This window comes from Nipponia nippon, unplaced genomic scaffold (genome assembly GCF_047370975.1).
Source record: "Nipponia nippon isolate SJK-2023a ecotype South Korea unplaced genomic scaffold, ASM4737097v1 scaffold_1, whole genome shotgun sequence".
Taxonomy (NCBI): domain Eukaryota; kingdom Metazoa; phylum Chordata; class Aves; order Pelecaniformes; family Threskiornithidae; genus Nipponia; species Nipponia nippon.
This window is the reverse complement of record NW_028262290.1, coordinates 24,677,168-24,693,601: the sequence shown is the minus strand read 5'-3', so window position 1 is coordinate 24,693,601 and position 16,434 is coordinate 24,677,168.

Genomic DNA, 16,434 nt, shown 5'->3' with positions numbered 1-16,434 from the left:
TTATCTGTAGCATTGTGAAGAGTTCGAATGCTACTGCACTGCTCCTGTAGCTTTTCCTACGGCTCCCTCGGAGCAGCTGAATAAATGCCGTACTTGAGACTCACCTGGTGAAGGGTCTTTTCCCATCCTCAACCATGACTTACATGGTAGTTGCTGGCTATGTTAAGACAGGGGCAGTGACCAATAGACCTACCAAGCTGAGGGTCTCGTGACTGAGATGCGCATTCTTTACCATTGCAGACCCAGAAAATGAGGTTTCAGAAGCAGGTGGTGATTACTCTGTGGAATGAGGTGAGGTGGGACCCTGGCCAGATTGCTGTGCATTTGTTAAAGACGTTCAGGGCAATCAGTTTGTTTAGCAGTGCGTGAGTAATGGAAGAAGTTACCTGGCAGAAAGGCAGCTGGGGTTGTTGAAACAATTGTGGGAAAATAATTGGCAGGGAGACAGATGTCTGGATGGAGGTGGAAGCCTTGGGGGATCATGGCACACACAGACAGAGGGTAGTCAAATGCAGCGTGACAGTTTTCTTTCAGTGCTCGAAATCTGGAAGAGCCCAATGTGTCAAACCTGATCCATTCACATGTCCATGTGAGGTAGGTAGTAGGAACAGAGCTCGGGGGAGTAAATTACCAAAGGCAGATTTCTGAAGCGCCAAGACTGAGAAAAGCAGAAAAGCAATAGTGTTATTTTCCAAAAATACAACATGCAAAAAAAACCAACCCCAAAGTCCCCTGCTTCTAAATGCTCTTCCCAGAGGTCAACAATCTAAATAGCACCCTCAGTTTACTTCTTGCAAATTCAACTCAGCTGTACTAAAATTCTTCCTTGTGAACACTGGTCTCAGCAAATCCCTGCAAGAGCAAGTAAACTTGTACTGAATAATGAGAACTCTGGGAAAGGACAGAGGAGATGGGCTGAAATCATTTTGTGGCAGCTTTGAAAGTCAGAGCCTGATTGACCCTGGACAAAATAAAATTAATGACTTCAAGGGAATTTGCAAAGTAACTGGGGTGACAAAAGAACAGAACAGACAAAACACAACTTTCGTTTATTGCATTGGGTCTCTGTGAAGAAATACAGTTTCTTCTATAGTAGGAAAAATGCCTACCGAGCATGATTTTTTTTATTTTTTTAAATTTTTGTTAGACACTCCAAGATGTACATAACATGTACCAGCATCGGCTTGCTTGACACATTTTAGCTGACTTTTCATCATGGGCTTACAGCAGTGCTGCTAATCTGACAGCCTTCCACAGCTAAGCCCGATTCTTAAGAAACAGTAATCAGAAAGACATCCAGGACACAGCAAGAGTAAAGCAGAGAATGAAAAAGCAGTCTGAAGGAAGAGAGCAGCTCAAATTTCATGATCCAAATATGTGAGGATTTGCTGTAATTTCTAGAAAGGATGGTGCAATTCGATATTTCATTTCATCTCAAGAAGATCAAATATATAGCCAGGATGAGAAAGGCTGTTTGTTGCAGCTCAGTCCTCTCAGCATCCTGTTTCTTAGCCTAGAAAATGTTTTCTTTTAAAAAGAATATAATGGTTGTGATGGGTGGGAGAGCTCATGCATCTGTAAACCCATGTGCCCATCAAGGCTCACTCTCACACACCACTTCTCTTAATTTCTGGTTTTGTTCTTTTTTTCATACTGGGTAATATCAAAAAACTTTTTTTAGTCTTTTAGCAAAAGGATGACGTGAAAGCAAGCTTGGACAGGCAAAACCTGAGTTATTTAGAGCTTTATCACTCAAAAATGAATGTAAATGCCACCTTAGAAATAAGCCACCTCCTCCTCCCTACCTGAGGCACCCCAGTTGTTTTAACTGTGGCTCTAGTGACAAATCCTATGTGTCTACGATTGTAATTAATTATAAATACTGCACATGTACTTCTGGAAAATCTTACCTGGCTTGTACCAGGTGTCACCCAAGGCAGCTTCACCCACGGGCGAAGCCAGTTGCTCAGAATGGGTTGGGTTGGGTGAGAAAGAGGGACCACACACGTCAGAGTCTGTTACTTCTCCTTAGCACTCCAAAAAATCCAGAGTAGGCGCATGGAAGAACAAATTGTGAATCTGCAATTAAAAATACACTTTCCAGATTGGCAGTTGCTTAACGCAGTGATTTTTAGTTTTGTTTTTTTTTTTTTTTAGATGCATGTGGAAATGGTTTTGATACAGGCCAGCAGGGATTAAAGGGTTAACGATAGATAATTTATTTTCCTGTAAGACAAAATGTCTTACAGGAATCAATTGCATCCAGGTTTTCTGAATATTTTTACAATGCAATAATTCTTGTAAATTAGTTGGCAAATATATCAAGGGGGTTCCAAATGAAATCACAAAAATGTATGAAATTGGCTAAGAACTGTAACCAGATTTTTATTCAAAGAGAAGCAGATGAAAATAAACATTAGTGCATCAATAAAATAGTAGTCCAGGGAAAGTCTTAAAAGGGAAGGAATTGTAGTTTCCGTTAGTCCTTTTAAGACTTTCACTGAGCTACTGTATTTTGAGGCGTTAATGGTTTGTAAGCATTAGAGTAAATTCTTTCTTGAAAAATTAGCTGTAGTTTCTATTAGTGTCTTTAAGAACTTGCTTTTATGCCTATAGGTAGCAGACAGTGACACAACTTCTAAAATGGCAGCCCCAAAACTACAGATTTCTGTAGCCCCTAAAGTGTCCCCAGACCTGATGCTGGGACCGAGGAGGTTTCCGGGGCAGTGCCCAACCTGGGTGCGTGCACCCAGCGGCCGCCAGCTGCGACAGGCGCTGGAGCGTGAGAAAGCAACCTCTGTCGAAATTGCGCCTTGAGCAACGTGACAGCACCCGCTGCCAAAAGCTGTGGAAGCCCATCCTGCGCTGATGGCGAAGCTCTGGAGTCCTTTGATGTTGGAGAAGTCTAACAAATAGCTTGGAGATCCAGATCCTGGCATTCTGGGCTCATTTGCCAAAAAAAAAAAAAAAAAAAAGGAAAGAAAAAAAGGAAAAAAAGAAAAAAACTTTCATTTTCTAGGTTAGTAGGCATGCAGAAGGCTAGTTTTACTCCTTTTTAAATTGTGCAAGAAAACCAGAAATATCCAGAAAATAGCAATTCCCTGCCTGAAGGCTTGTTTCTCACATCATATGCAAGCAACCCCTTTTTGTCGTACAACACGCTGGTGTAAAGCTAGAGCTCACCAACATTACAAGATGTTCCTGTGCAAGTGCTTGCATGTGGGCAACACAGGTGACGCACATGGTAAGAGGCTTCCTAACGAATGTACATTTAAATCGCTTCTTCCCTTGGAGCAAATCATTTTCTTTGATTGCTGGAGGAGCAGAAGAGTTTTGACACAGGTTTAAAATCAAAACTTCCAAGGCCGGAGGTGTTTTTAATCTCTCCTGGTAAAAGGACTATGGTTTGAAACTTGAATTTTCTCTTTATTTAGAAAGGTAATTTGAATATTATTCTATATTTTAACCTGTAAAAATGCCTCAAGTTCAGTTCCTTTTTCTTAGTAGAAGGTGTCCTTGCAGCCTGTTGAAATTATGTTGCGGATGCAGTAAAATAGATCACATCAGAAAAATGGAAGTCCTAGGAAAGGCCTCCCTGTAATACAGACCATAAAAGCATACTGCAGCGAGATGTTTGGGGAAGATGTTCTGTCATTCACATTTTTAAACAAGACAGAAAGATGCACCAAGTACTGTCCTCTGGCCTGCCTCAGGCATCCATCCCTTCCCGGGCTAGAAAGGTGGGTTCAGTTCCCACCTGGAGTTTTTTCCAAGACCTGTACTCGTACAGGACAGCGAGGAACCTGATACACGTCCCATCAGCGACACAAACTTCTGGCTGTTTCTCTGGCTGGGCACTAAGCCCTGTTCTTGGAGTCTCCTGTGTAAACCATAGCAGTCATCCATTTGCTGGTTTGATATTTTTCTATTTAATTTCTTATGATTTTAGAGCACTTTAGTTTTTTAATTGTAATGCTGTAGCCTTGGAATTATTTTCTATAGCACATGCACTTTAACATGTACATTAAAACACAGCAAATGAAGAGTTAGATACAAGTCCACAGCATTAGCGTATGTCTCAAGTAACGGATCTTTCAGTAGTTAAAATGTTGGTTTTTTAAGAGCTAAAAGTATTTCAAACCAGCAGCGTGGTGCCTGGGCAGCACCCCGAAGGGGACCTCAGCCTGTGGGGGGTTTGGGTCTGCAGCCCCCACTCTGGTTCTCATCAAATCCTTCCGTGAGGTCCTCTGCTGAGTTCCCACCATGAATCCGTCCCCAGTGCCCTCGCTATTTGGTATGGAACAGGGTTTTTTTTTGACAATTTTCCTGTTGAAATGTAGTAGAGACCACAGAAGAGGGAAAGGCCACATTTATGCTATATCTGTGTGCTAAATTCCACTTTGGTCCTACTCTGAGTAAATCTTGGCCTTCATTTTGAAATACTGTGTATTTTTTATTCAGATTTCCTTCTGTAAAAGGCCGTCAAAAGCTAAAAGATGACTGTTCCACAGTACAAGGAGGGATACTGTTAGTCTGGCCAAGCAGCTATCAAAAATATGCAGGAAATACAACATAAATTCATTTTTCTCCAAATGTTTTCTACAGACAAGATCCCAGGCTATTAGGTTAACTCCAGGGACTGTAAAGACAATAACTTGAACTAGAAGTCCCAGGACAGTAGCCAGGTTTCATGTGGTCTTCAGGGATGGGAACAAAAAACCCCACCAAAAATAATAACTTCCCTTTCACCGTTGAAAACAGTCAACTCCACATGTCAGCTAGGTTTCAGAGTTTATTAAGAAGCAAGAGAGCTGACCTCTTCTATCTGCAAGGTCATTAAATTGATGGCCATTAAAAATTTATTCTTATCCAGATCCATTTGCAAAATTAATTTGCATATTTTCAAGAATATAAATTAGCCTATGGGGACCTAGACTTGGAGAAAAACATACAACTTGCAGTATCTGTTTCCTCCTTTTCAGTCCTCACAATGTTAGACCACTGAGTATTGAAAAATATGTAAAGTTTCAGCCAACCTCCTGACTGAAGTTTGGGTCTCCTTCTCAAACAGGAGCTAAACAGGGTTTCTGACCTCACAGAGAGGATATACTTTTATCCCATAATATAAAATTATCGAAAACCCTTAAAAGATTCCCCTTTGAACTTTGATTGCTATCATTAAAATTTCTTTTCTTTAGGATATGACCTATCTTCTTTCATAGACTGCAGTAGGCACCCTTCAATTAACTGGATATTTTTCTGTATGTACCTTCAGTTTTTGTCATGGTAAAATTTTTTCAAGTGGAAAATACAAGGGGGAAGATTGAAAAGCAGATATTTTCTCTGAGCCTTTAGGCATCCAGGTATTTCTTCCCAACTATGAAGCAATATATCTTACAGAAAACTCTATAGGAGTATGGTTTTCCAATAAACTAAAATATTAATTTAAATAAAAAATACAAATATTTTTAATAAGTTTTCTGTTTCCGCTTTCAAGCCCTGACATACCCTTGGATAAACTTGCAGGGCACTTCTCTTCCTTAAGTCTCTTTTGGGCACCAGCATGCATTCTGAATTGATTCCTTTCCTCTAAAGAATAAAACCGTCAGTCTCTGTTTCCTGCCACTTCAAATTCAAGCTGGATGTTGAAGGAAGAAAAATGGTGATTGGCAGAGCTTGGAGAGGGAGCCAGGGGGAGCGAGGAGTGCCAGCTCATCCAGCAGAAAAACTCATGCGAAACAGTTCCTGGTCCAAGGAAACCAGACCAAAACTCTCACTCTAACATCCATCACTGATAGAAACAAAAGCTGTCGTGCTTCTGAGTGTGTTCCAACTTAATGAAGGGACAAGCAACCAAAAGGGAAAAAAAAGAGGAACCCCCAACTGTGACAGCACATATGAACAACATCTCTTCACGAGGGAAATAAAGCACTGAATTAAAATTTATGGCTTCCCAGTAGCATTACATACCCTGGGAACAGTGAATGTTTTGTTCCTTCCCAAAATGACAAGTGTTAAGATCATAAAATCAAACTCAACTGGAGTAGCAAATTGATTCTAGACTATCTAGTTCTTCCAGGCTGTGTCACGCCACGCGGAGTCAGTGGTTGGTTGCCTAGGGTAGCAAAATATTAGGAATAACACAGTATTTAGTGACTGTTCCTTACGAGCGTGCCTCGGAGAGGGGAGGTGTGTTCATGTGTTACTGTGCTTAGCGCAGCAGAAACCCTAGAACTGAGTCAGTCCTGAGTGTTGCCTTTCTAGCCAACTTTCCAACAGCAATGAACTAATAGCATTTCCAAAGGTTAACATTTCTGTAACTTTGCCAAATGGTAGGGTCATGCCCTGTTTTTCTGCTAATACAATTTACTTCTTTCATTTTTTTTCTCATGACCTTTTCCCCACTATTTGCCACCATCCATTTTGGCCCTTTCCCATGTTGCTACAGACCTCTAACATACTGCTGAAATTATCGGCTTCATAGTTGTGTTTTGCTCGGCCTGTGCAATTAAGTGCTGCAGAACTGCTGTAGCCGTGACGAATCTGCCTAAGCCTTAGCTCTAATCATGCAACAAACAAGGTAGCCCCTTAACTTCGGATGCGTGCAAGGTTACTCATGTGTCCAGTGTGTTCAGGGCTTGTATCTGGCTTTAATGGAATATTAACTTGTCAGCAGTAAGCACATAAGCACATGGAGACATTGCCCTGGTGTTTACCCTTACAATTTGGTGCCACATCCTCCCGCCTTTTTTTTGCTTCAATGAGGCAACGCTGCGTTCGTCCTAGAAGAATGTGTTCCTAGAAGCCTTGACTCTTGATAAGGATACCATCAACACTTTCACCCCTTCTGCAGTTACTGGATACAGGTGTTCCTGCCCTTTGATCTGGCACCACCTGGTTGTCGCCGGAGATGGGATAATGATCTGGATGCATCGCTGGTCGTATCTGATGTTGCATGTCTTTTATAAGTTTCGTAGTCCTTCGGTGTTGGAGGATATCCAACACAGCCTCAGGAACTCTTCCCGCTGGGTCTGAAACTTTTTTCTTAACAATTTTCTTCACAAGTACGGTGTTTTAATCTTTTCCCGTTGGATGCTACATACTATTCCTGATACAGCTGATGTCATGTCTCAGAGCGCCTGCAAGAGATCAGGGCTCCTGTGCCATCTCCTGGCTCAATAAAGCCATTTAGTAGCATGAAATGCAGTGAGGCCAGATCAGGTATTTACTAAGAAGAGATGCCACTCAGCCCAAAGAAAGTAAGAGACACAAATGAGAGATGATCCCTGTCCAAAGATGTCACTCTTCTGTTCAGGTTTCTCTGAAGAGATGGCCAGCATTTACTGTATCCTTGTGTTGTTTATTGGGCTCTATTATTCCCTAGTTCTCAGAGAACTGAGCCTTCAAAACTAATTCCACTGTGACCATATTGTCTAGTTAGATGTCCAACTTGTTTGCATTTTCGGAACACACCGTATTTTTTTTAGTCCCACAGGATCTGCAGGCGGCACTAGCAGAAGAACTTAAGACGGTGAGCAGGAGCTGGCCCACAGGCTTCCATGAAGCTCACATCTGCAGCCAACGGACGGCCAAATGTGCCAGGCTGAGGCTTACAGGGGAGAGCACTACTGTACAATTCTGCAGTCTGCAAGAGCTCGCCCTGGGCATGGGATTTGTCCTTCTCTCCTTGGTTTCCTCAGGCCATTTATTTCTGGAGACAGCAGTCCTGCACGTGGCTGTTTGCTGCACAGAAATGCACCAGGTGCAGGTTTAATAACTGAGTGAGAAAGTAACACCCTACCCCACGTGCTCATTAGGTGATTTCCAAATCCTTGTAACTATCAAGTTGACAACAAAAATTTCCTCTGGGACCTGGCCCTGTGCTGCACTCCACAAACCTATTTCCATAGCAAATGTCACTGCCTGAGACTGCCTTTTGCTTTGAAGTCTTGCTTGGAGGGTGGGGGAAGGCAGGGAAAAGGTCTGAGTACACTTTTATAATGAGGAGAGGGTTTTTTTCTTCACTTCCTGCTCATGCGGTAATGGCTGAACTTTGTTTCCTTTCTCCTTGTGAAGGAAATGTTCCAAAATAAACAAACCCACCAAGTTGCAAGCAGCCGCGACGCCGGGAAACCTGGAACCGGGAGGCAGCGTTTTCCTAAAGTTAGGGACTGAAAGTGAGGTTACAACCAAAGCCTTTTTACTATGTCGACCTCTGTTCTCACCCTAGGTTTTCATATAAACCATTGCCTAAATGACTTACATGAAGACAACATGAAGAGAAGCAGCAGGAGAAGGACTTGTTGGCAAAAGAGGGGTATTTTGGGTATGCCAGCAAGTGGGGTGGTCCGCAGAAGATGCAGGAGAGGCAGAGGAGCTGTGCGGTGGTGCTGCATGGTGCCGAAGGATGGAGGGACCAAACGGGAGAAACAAACTGAGAGGCTAAAGGTGCTGGGGTGGGTTAATGGGAAGCCTCCTGTGAGGAGGGACTATGGGATAGCTGGCGGAGGATGCGCCTCTGAGACCAGGGGAACGTGCCTCTCCGAGGCGTGAAGCTGAACAGAAATGAGAGGAAGGAGGTGCCTGCCCACCTCCTCCCGGGACCATCCCAGCTGACCCGCTGGCCACGGTCCCACCCGCATGGTGCTCACGGCTTGGCCCGCCTACCCTCAGCTCCTTACCAGGGCCAACTATTTTTCAGCTGCTTTTCAAACTCAGGCTTGGGACCTGTATTTTAGCTCAAAGATAAACATTTTGAAAGCTGTCTTCTTTCTCACAGTACAGGCACAAGGTGTTTTTAATTATCTTAGGAAAGCTTTCCTTGGCCAGGCCAATTTGCTCACTGTTTCTCTTTTGTAGGTTGTCTGTTTGTTTTGTGGAGCTGGCCTATAAACCAGCTATTAGGGGTATATTGTATAACATTATCAAGAAAGTAATCTTTGAAAAAAATGAAATCACTTATAACAACCCTTTTTTTTTCTTTGCAAATAACTTCATAGAAGCCAAATGATCTCCACAGCTGACCACCCGAACCTGCTGGAAAATGCTTGCTCCAAATGAAAATGTTTAGGTTTAGTCATGTTTTAGTCCTACAATGTTTTAAGTGATGATTTGAGCAGGAAAACAAAAGTTCTTCCTGTAGAGGGATGATATGGGAGAAGGAAGACTTCTTTATTTTTCAGAATGATATATTTTTGAGTCATCAATACATGATAAGTGCAGAGACAGGCAAGTCTTGCTCTTCGCTAGGTTTATGTCTGTTATACACACACACACAGACACACACACATGCGCATACTGTTATATAAAGAAAGCAAGAAATGGGGAGAGAAAACAGCAGTGATTACTACACCTACTGGTTTTATTATTGGTTTTGCTGTGCAGTCTCTGAACCACGTGGGTGTTGATGGCTGACTTCTTAAGAGACTTAATGAAGGTTACCTTTGGAAATTTTGACATTCATGATGATAAATGTGCTACTCACTTAAAGGAATTCAGTTATCTTAAACAGACTATAACAAAAATTTAATTTTTTTTTCTTTGACATACTTCTGCATTAGCCCTTTTCAGAGCTAATGCCAGTATTTTTCAGATTACTGTAATTTTATTGCTTTCCTACTGACAAAGGGAAAAGAGGTATCTTTCTTAAGTGCTCCTCAAAATGAGCAGAAAAGCAAGACCATTGTAAGTACCGAAAGGAGACTCCTCAATATTTACATTTTATTACTATTCAAAAGGAAATTTGATTGGGGGGGAGTACTGATTCTAGTCAGACTCACCTTTCATGTCTTATTTCTGAGGCAACTCTCATTCACTGCAAAAATGTTTCCAGACTCTTAAAAGGCTACTCCTCAACCCAGAAAATGAAAGAAACCCATTAGGAAACCTGGCTCTTTTCAGGGGTCCGTACGTTGACTGTCCATGTCTTCTAGAGATATGGACACCTTTCTTCCTTGGGATGCTGTTACACTGGTGACTGCTGATGTAACTTTCCTTAAAATCTACACTCCCTCTCAGTTCTTGCATGTTTTGATCATCACTGACATCAGATAGAGCATAGAAGGCATCAAATGTATCCGCTCTGATTTTGTACTCTAGTGCATGGGAATACCCAGGAGATCTTACATCTCGGGCTTTCCACACATGCCTGCAGAAGAACAGCATGGGTTACATTTTCATTGGGGTTTAAACATTTCCTTCGCTATGACAACAATTAGAGTGCCATTTTCTGTTTCGCTGTAAGTTAGTGCTGTGAATAACACTGGAGAGGTCTAACCACCCCCTGCTCTCCGAGCAATCCCTCATGAACTCCGCAGCTTTAGGGAACAACGCAATTCTGCTCTCAGATGTTATTGTGTCCATGGGAGAGTGTTTCTCAACCTGTGCTCTGGGGACCGCTCGTGGTCTGAAAGACTTCAGAGAATGTTTTGTGAGATCACTCTAAAACAAAGCAACTCTCCCCACTATCTCCCCCATCCCAAAGCTGCCCAAACCCACACAAACATGTTGTCACAACTTTCAAAGGATGGCCTAATTTTTAGTTGATTATTCATGAAGACCACTGCATTAAGACTGCTCAAGCAGCCTGCAGCTTAGTCCTCCAAAATGCTTGGAGATCTTTGGATTAAAAAGCATGGAGGAGCACTGCTTTGGAGAAGTGTGTCCACTATTTTATTTATTTGGGAAGACACAAAATATCTGCCTCATGCATTGTGTGTACTCTTTAGAGTCAATGACAGATTGTTGCATCAGGCTTCCATCTTCCACCAGGTGCTTAATACTCAGGAATGAAGCATACTAGATGCAGCAGTGCTAGTAATAAAAAACAGCAGTTTTATATTATTTTACTCCTCTCCTTTTGTCTCCTGGACACCACCTCAGATGCTGCTGAAGCCCTTACTACCACTGTTGCAGTAGTCTGGGTTGGCTTTTCCAGTGTAAATATTGCTCCTGGAATATCTCAGCTACTGCATAGCCTCGGCTCAAATGCAAGTCTTTTCCCTTCCTCACAGCTCTGCTATACAGCAAGGAGGTGCTTTCTGCTACACACATTGCAGCTTTAGAGCTGCAGGAAGCCAAGACTGAATGTAACAGCTACATCAGATTGTGGAGCACAAGACGGGGAGAGACCTCCACATCAGAGGCTCCTGTGCTATTGCAGGCAAACAGATCATATGTTTTGCAGGCTCCATCTTAAGACTAGTTAGGTTTCTTGCTCCTGCTGTTTCTACTGTAAAGCTTGTTCCAGAGCTTGCTGGAAACTTTGTAATTCCAGGCACATTGTTATGGTACATGTAAGCCTATTTATTCTTGTGTTCATGCTGCCTTTTATCTTAGTAAATTATTTGCATTGCAGTCACACCCATGGGCCCTACTCAGATGCCACTGAGCACCCAACAAACTGCATATGGAGCTGACCCAAAAGGATTCAGGATGAGACTCCAAGCAGAAGATGCCAAACACAAATGTGTGCAGAGGAGTCAAACTGGTGTCCTGACTGCTGACAGCTCTGGTGCCTCTTCCATCACAGGGAACATAGAAATACCCCAAAGTCCTGCTGTGAAAGGCAAATGGAGGGAATGGGAAAGGGTCAACAGGAGTGGTTGCTTCAGAGAGGAGGAGGCCAGGTTTTACGGCTACACCTACTTCACCTGAATTCGATTCTTTGGAAAAAAGGAACCAAAATGTTGCCATACCCACAAGCACACAGGAATTCAGGATTGCCTTTTACCTATGCTGGGGCATGATTTGTTGTAAGCGCAGGCTCAAGGCAAGGGTCTGAATGCCTCCCAGTGACCCCCCAGCTCACCCCAGCAGTTTTAGTTACTAAGGAGTTGAAGGAAAGCACAGGGACTCTGGTATCCGCTGTGGCTTCTGCAATCTATGAGCACCAACATTTGCTGAAATAGAGTTAGGACCATTCCTATAATTTCTTAGCACAAATGTATTCTTGTAGGTTGATGTTGAGATCATCTTAACCGATGCTTTACTGCAGTGTGTGTTCCACGTTTTACCCCGTTTCATACAACCCCAACTACAGCCTAGCTCTGCTTGTGGCGTGGTGTGTCTAAAGCCACCATTTAGTATAACAAAACAAATTAACATAGGCTTGAGTTTTGGCCAGCCAGACATGATACATTTTTAAGCTATGATTTTGTTTTGGCCAATGGTTAATGATGACACGTTTAAAGCTGTGATTTTATTTTGCATTAGAAGACTTTTTTATGCATAGCAAGTAAGCATTTTTTCCAGTTCTAATGATGTTTACTGCATGTTGCACAACTTCAGTCTCTAAGAAAGAAATAAAGAAAAGGTACCCTCTGAGCACCAAGTGGCACAGCATGTTGCACACTAATGAACACTTGATAGGGCTGGTACCAGTGAGATATTAATCTATGCCACACAAGTACCCAGTTAACCAGACATATCCACAAACACTTTTTTCCTCCAAATAACACTATTTCAAGAAGGCAAATGTCCTGGTCTTGGGCACAGCTGGCAGCACTGCTTCATCCTCTGCTGTAAGATCCCATTTTGAGCTGATCATAAAACTCTGCCAAATTTCTGCCATCTGAGCTGAAATTTTTCATATGAGGTGTTTACCTCAGAGTGCCGCTGATGGTTGATTTAACAATATGGTTTAACTTCCTCAGAGAAAACGGCAGTGAAAACTGTTTATTTCTTCACAAAACAACAGCACTGAATTTCTTTTCTTTTTAACGTAGGCGGAAAGAAGCATCTTGTCCTGATGGTCATATGAAGTGCCACCACAGCACCCTCCAGACTGCAGAAGCAGGGTCACGGCTGAGCAGAAGTCATCCCCCAATAGCCCAGTTCTTCCAGTTCTGGAAGATGTAGCTAGTGGTCTCCAGTTCAGACTGCGAAAGGATTTCAACTCGGACTTTTAAACTTCACATTAATGTTTTGGCCACTAAGAGGTACCCTGGAGCAGTGTGTACCCTGAACACGCTTAGGCCATAGAAAGCCTTTTGTTCTGTAAAGAGCTGCGTCCTTTGAAGCCATGCCCACCTCCTCCACCCATGGTTGCAGGGCACCCTCCCAGTGCAGCTGGTGGATGGGGATATGCAAATAGTCCCTGATCTGCTTTGAGCAGCGATGGTGAGATTAGCAGAGGTCTCCCTTCATCGACAGTGAAGGCAATGTGAGGATGCTCAGCGTGCACTGTGTAATGGCGTTGGCTTTGGTCCGTTCAGCTGGCAGAGCGGTGGAGTGTGATGGCAAGCAGCTGGGGGAAATGCCATTTTTTACTCAGCACAGCCTTTGCAAAATTACAGTTTGTCTGCACTATAAGTGTCTAGGTAAAGTGTCTGGGAAGTACGCATCCAGGATACTTCTGGAATTCGGCGAGTACTTGTTTGACGTAAGTGGGATTCATGAAAGGCTCAGCTCAGTTAAGCATCTGCAGCATCAGACCCTGAATCAGGGAGGAGGGGGCTGACGTTCAGACCACTCCTTGGCAAAATTGCCCCAAGACTTCTCTATCTCCTTTTCCTTCCCTTTCAAGGGTGCCCTTTTGGGTTCCCAAATGAAGACTTTGCTGACTGCAGCTGGAGAGCAAGGGAGCGCAATAAACAGGAAAGTAAGAGTCTATTTCTCTCTGGCGCAGCCTGCCTTTTTCTAGTCTGGATGGAAAAGAAGACGAAAGTCCACGGAGCACTTGAGCGAACAACAAATGGCATAAGAACAAATGCAGCAAAAGGGAATGCCAAGGTTGTCATCCCCCGTCAGCGGTTTGGATGGGTTTCCTCCTCGGAGAAGCGTTGGGGAGGCTCGAGGCGGGACCTCGTGCAGGAAGCAGGTGGTTTGCTTTACCAAGAGCCATGTGTAATGGTCAGGGAGCTGCGCCGCGCGCCGGGCCAAGCTACAGCAGATGGGCTGCAGTTCGCTCTGCTCAAGGATATTTTTCATGTTATGTGTGGAAAAGAGCAGTAACCCTTGTTTGTTATATGAGGCCTTGTAGGACTTTGTTTGGAAAAAAGCCATTTTTGAGATAAAAAAAAAGCCATTAAAAATGTGAGTCACTGTAATCACATTCAAAGTGCTCCAGCATGGCCTTTTATTTGCAAAGACTTCACTATTAAAAGCAGCTTTTTTTTTTTTTTTTAAATGAAGAGTTCCACCACAAATTGCCTCAGGCTAATTGAAGTGACATTACTGATCTGTTCATTTGAAATTACTAAGAAAAACCACCCCAAACACCTCAAAGCACTGAGTTCAAACTCTTCACAGTGCAAGGGTACCAGCAAAACAGCTGTGCCTGCTCTGTGGTGTAACACGGGACCTTAGGCTGTAAATGCACCACAATGTTCTCTCCAACACAAATGCATTTCAAAACCTAGATCTCCAAAAGGGCTGGGGGAGACTCGTCCCTTGTGCAGGGAGAAGAAGCAGGACCAGAAGCACAGGACTCTGTAGGGAGAATTGGGCACCTCAGGGTGGGGACATCCACAGCCCGAGCAAATGGCCGATCACCTGAACGAGCCAAAGAGGCCAGGGCTGGCACGCACATCCCGCTGCTCTTTGGGGTTTGCATGCCCCATTCAGCGTTAGCAGGTGCTTGGGTCCTCTCAGAGAGTGGGTGCCCAAACTTTCAAAACACATCCTCACCATGAGGCTGTGTGCGGCAAGGGGCAGAGGGAGCAGAAGCCTTTCTGTTGTATATGACAAATATCAGCATTTTTTCACTCTGGTGCACCATCACCATCCTTGAGGAGAGACCAAATGACCTGGGCAGGGTCTCCCCACATCCAGGCACCCCTCCCAGAGCCTATTTACTTACTGCACCTTAAACAGTCACTGAATGAGTCACCCGCCTCTCAAATCAGGGCTGAGCTCTCAAATCTCTCAGGTGCTGGAGGAAGGGCAGCTCTGTGAGGTTGCTTACTACCACTGCCAGGTGCCACGGCATCTGTGCCAGCCCCTGGGCCAGAGGGCTTCAGGGTCTCCTGCTGTGCTGGGTCTCCCAGGGACCTCTGAGCAGGGGCACCTACTCTTTGGACTGTCACCAAACTCAGCAGTGAGTCAGAAGTCAAATAGCTGAAAATAATCGAGGCTACTGCACCTCTGGGTGTGCAAAACAGCCGCTGTTAAATTACAGTGTCAAAACAGAAAGAGTAGGCACCTCCTAGGAGAAGTGGCAAGTGCTGCAGCTGTGGGAAGAGGGGAAGCTGGGCACCCGGTCACGGCACACTGGGTCTGGTCCAGTTCTGTGCTACTTCTTCAGTGCTGCTAGGATCTGATTTTTACTCTGTATTTGGCCAATTGCAGACACTGGAAAAATGGAGAGAGAGCAGAAAACAGCCGCAGAAAACAATTTGAGGGCTGACAGAAATGTCTGATGGTGAGAGACTTGAAAGGTCCGTCTGTTTGGCTTAGTGAAAAGCCCAAGTCGTCTTACTGTATTTTACTAGAGGGACTTACCGAGTGCTTTAAATCACTGGCAAAAGACAAAGAGCTGCAAGCTAAATCCAGACAAGTTAAAATAGACACAAGGCACAGTTCAAAAGCAAACAATGACTCATTGCTAGTACAAATTACTAATGGCATTGGTGGATCCTCTACTTTGACTAGTAGGAGAGGACGGTGTGCCTTCTTCTGTAGATGGGCCAAAGGGTTCACACAGAAGTGCTTGGAGGAGGTTGCCTGACTGGAGCTGTGCAGGAGGCCAGGCCAGATGACATCGAGCTGCCTTCTTATATTAGCAACCTGCCGTTATTCACACCGCTGCATCGAATCCTACAGCACATCCACGCACCCAGCATCCAGTCAGTATTGTCAGGACGTGCCTGTTAGTTAACTGTTAAATATTGTCTGGAAAAAATAAACACATGGATAACTGTGATGCTTAGTAATAGTAAATCATATTCCTCAGCTCCTTTCCCTTGTAAAACACAGAACAGCTGTTCTTGGAAAACTCAATAGAAGTTTCAGTACTTCGTTGTACTCTATTGCTGTACAATGTGTTACCAGCAGTAACCTTCAGTGACAGGTAAGAACTGCCTAATTAGCAGCCTCTGTGCCATGCAAGCTTTCTCTCTTACCCTTAGCTGAGGGCATTACAGAGCATTAGACAGCACAAAGCTCTGGGCCTGGTACACATGCTACTGAAATTCAAGAAAAACATTTAAAATTTTTTTCGAATGGAGAGAAAAGTCCTGATCTTGTGTTCGTGCTGCTCTGGATTTATGCCCACCAGCTATCAAACAGAAGACAAATGACAGTGCTGTTCTTTCAACCAGTTTAATGATTCTGGCAAAAGACCTGGCAGCAGACTCCAAAGATTTCATCTAGGCAAGGCAATGCCTATTCCAAGAGTGGAAATCTCCAACCGGAGAGCTGGCAAGCGCATGTTTGTGCTGGAGGCTTAAATCAATCATTGCTATTTTCCCCAATGTGATCTAGCAAAGTACAGAA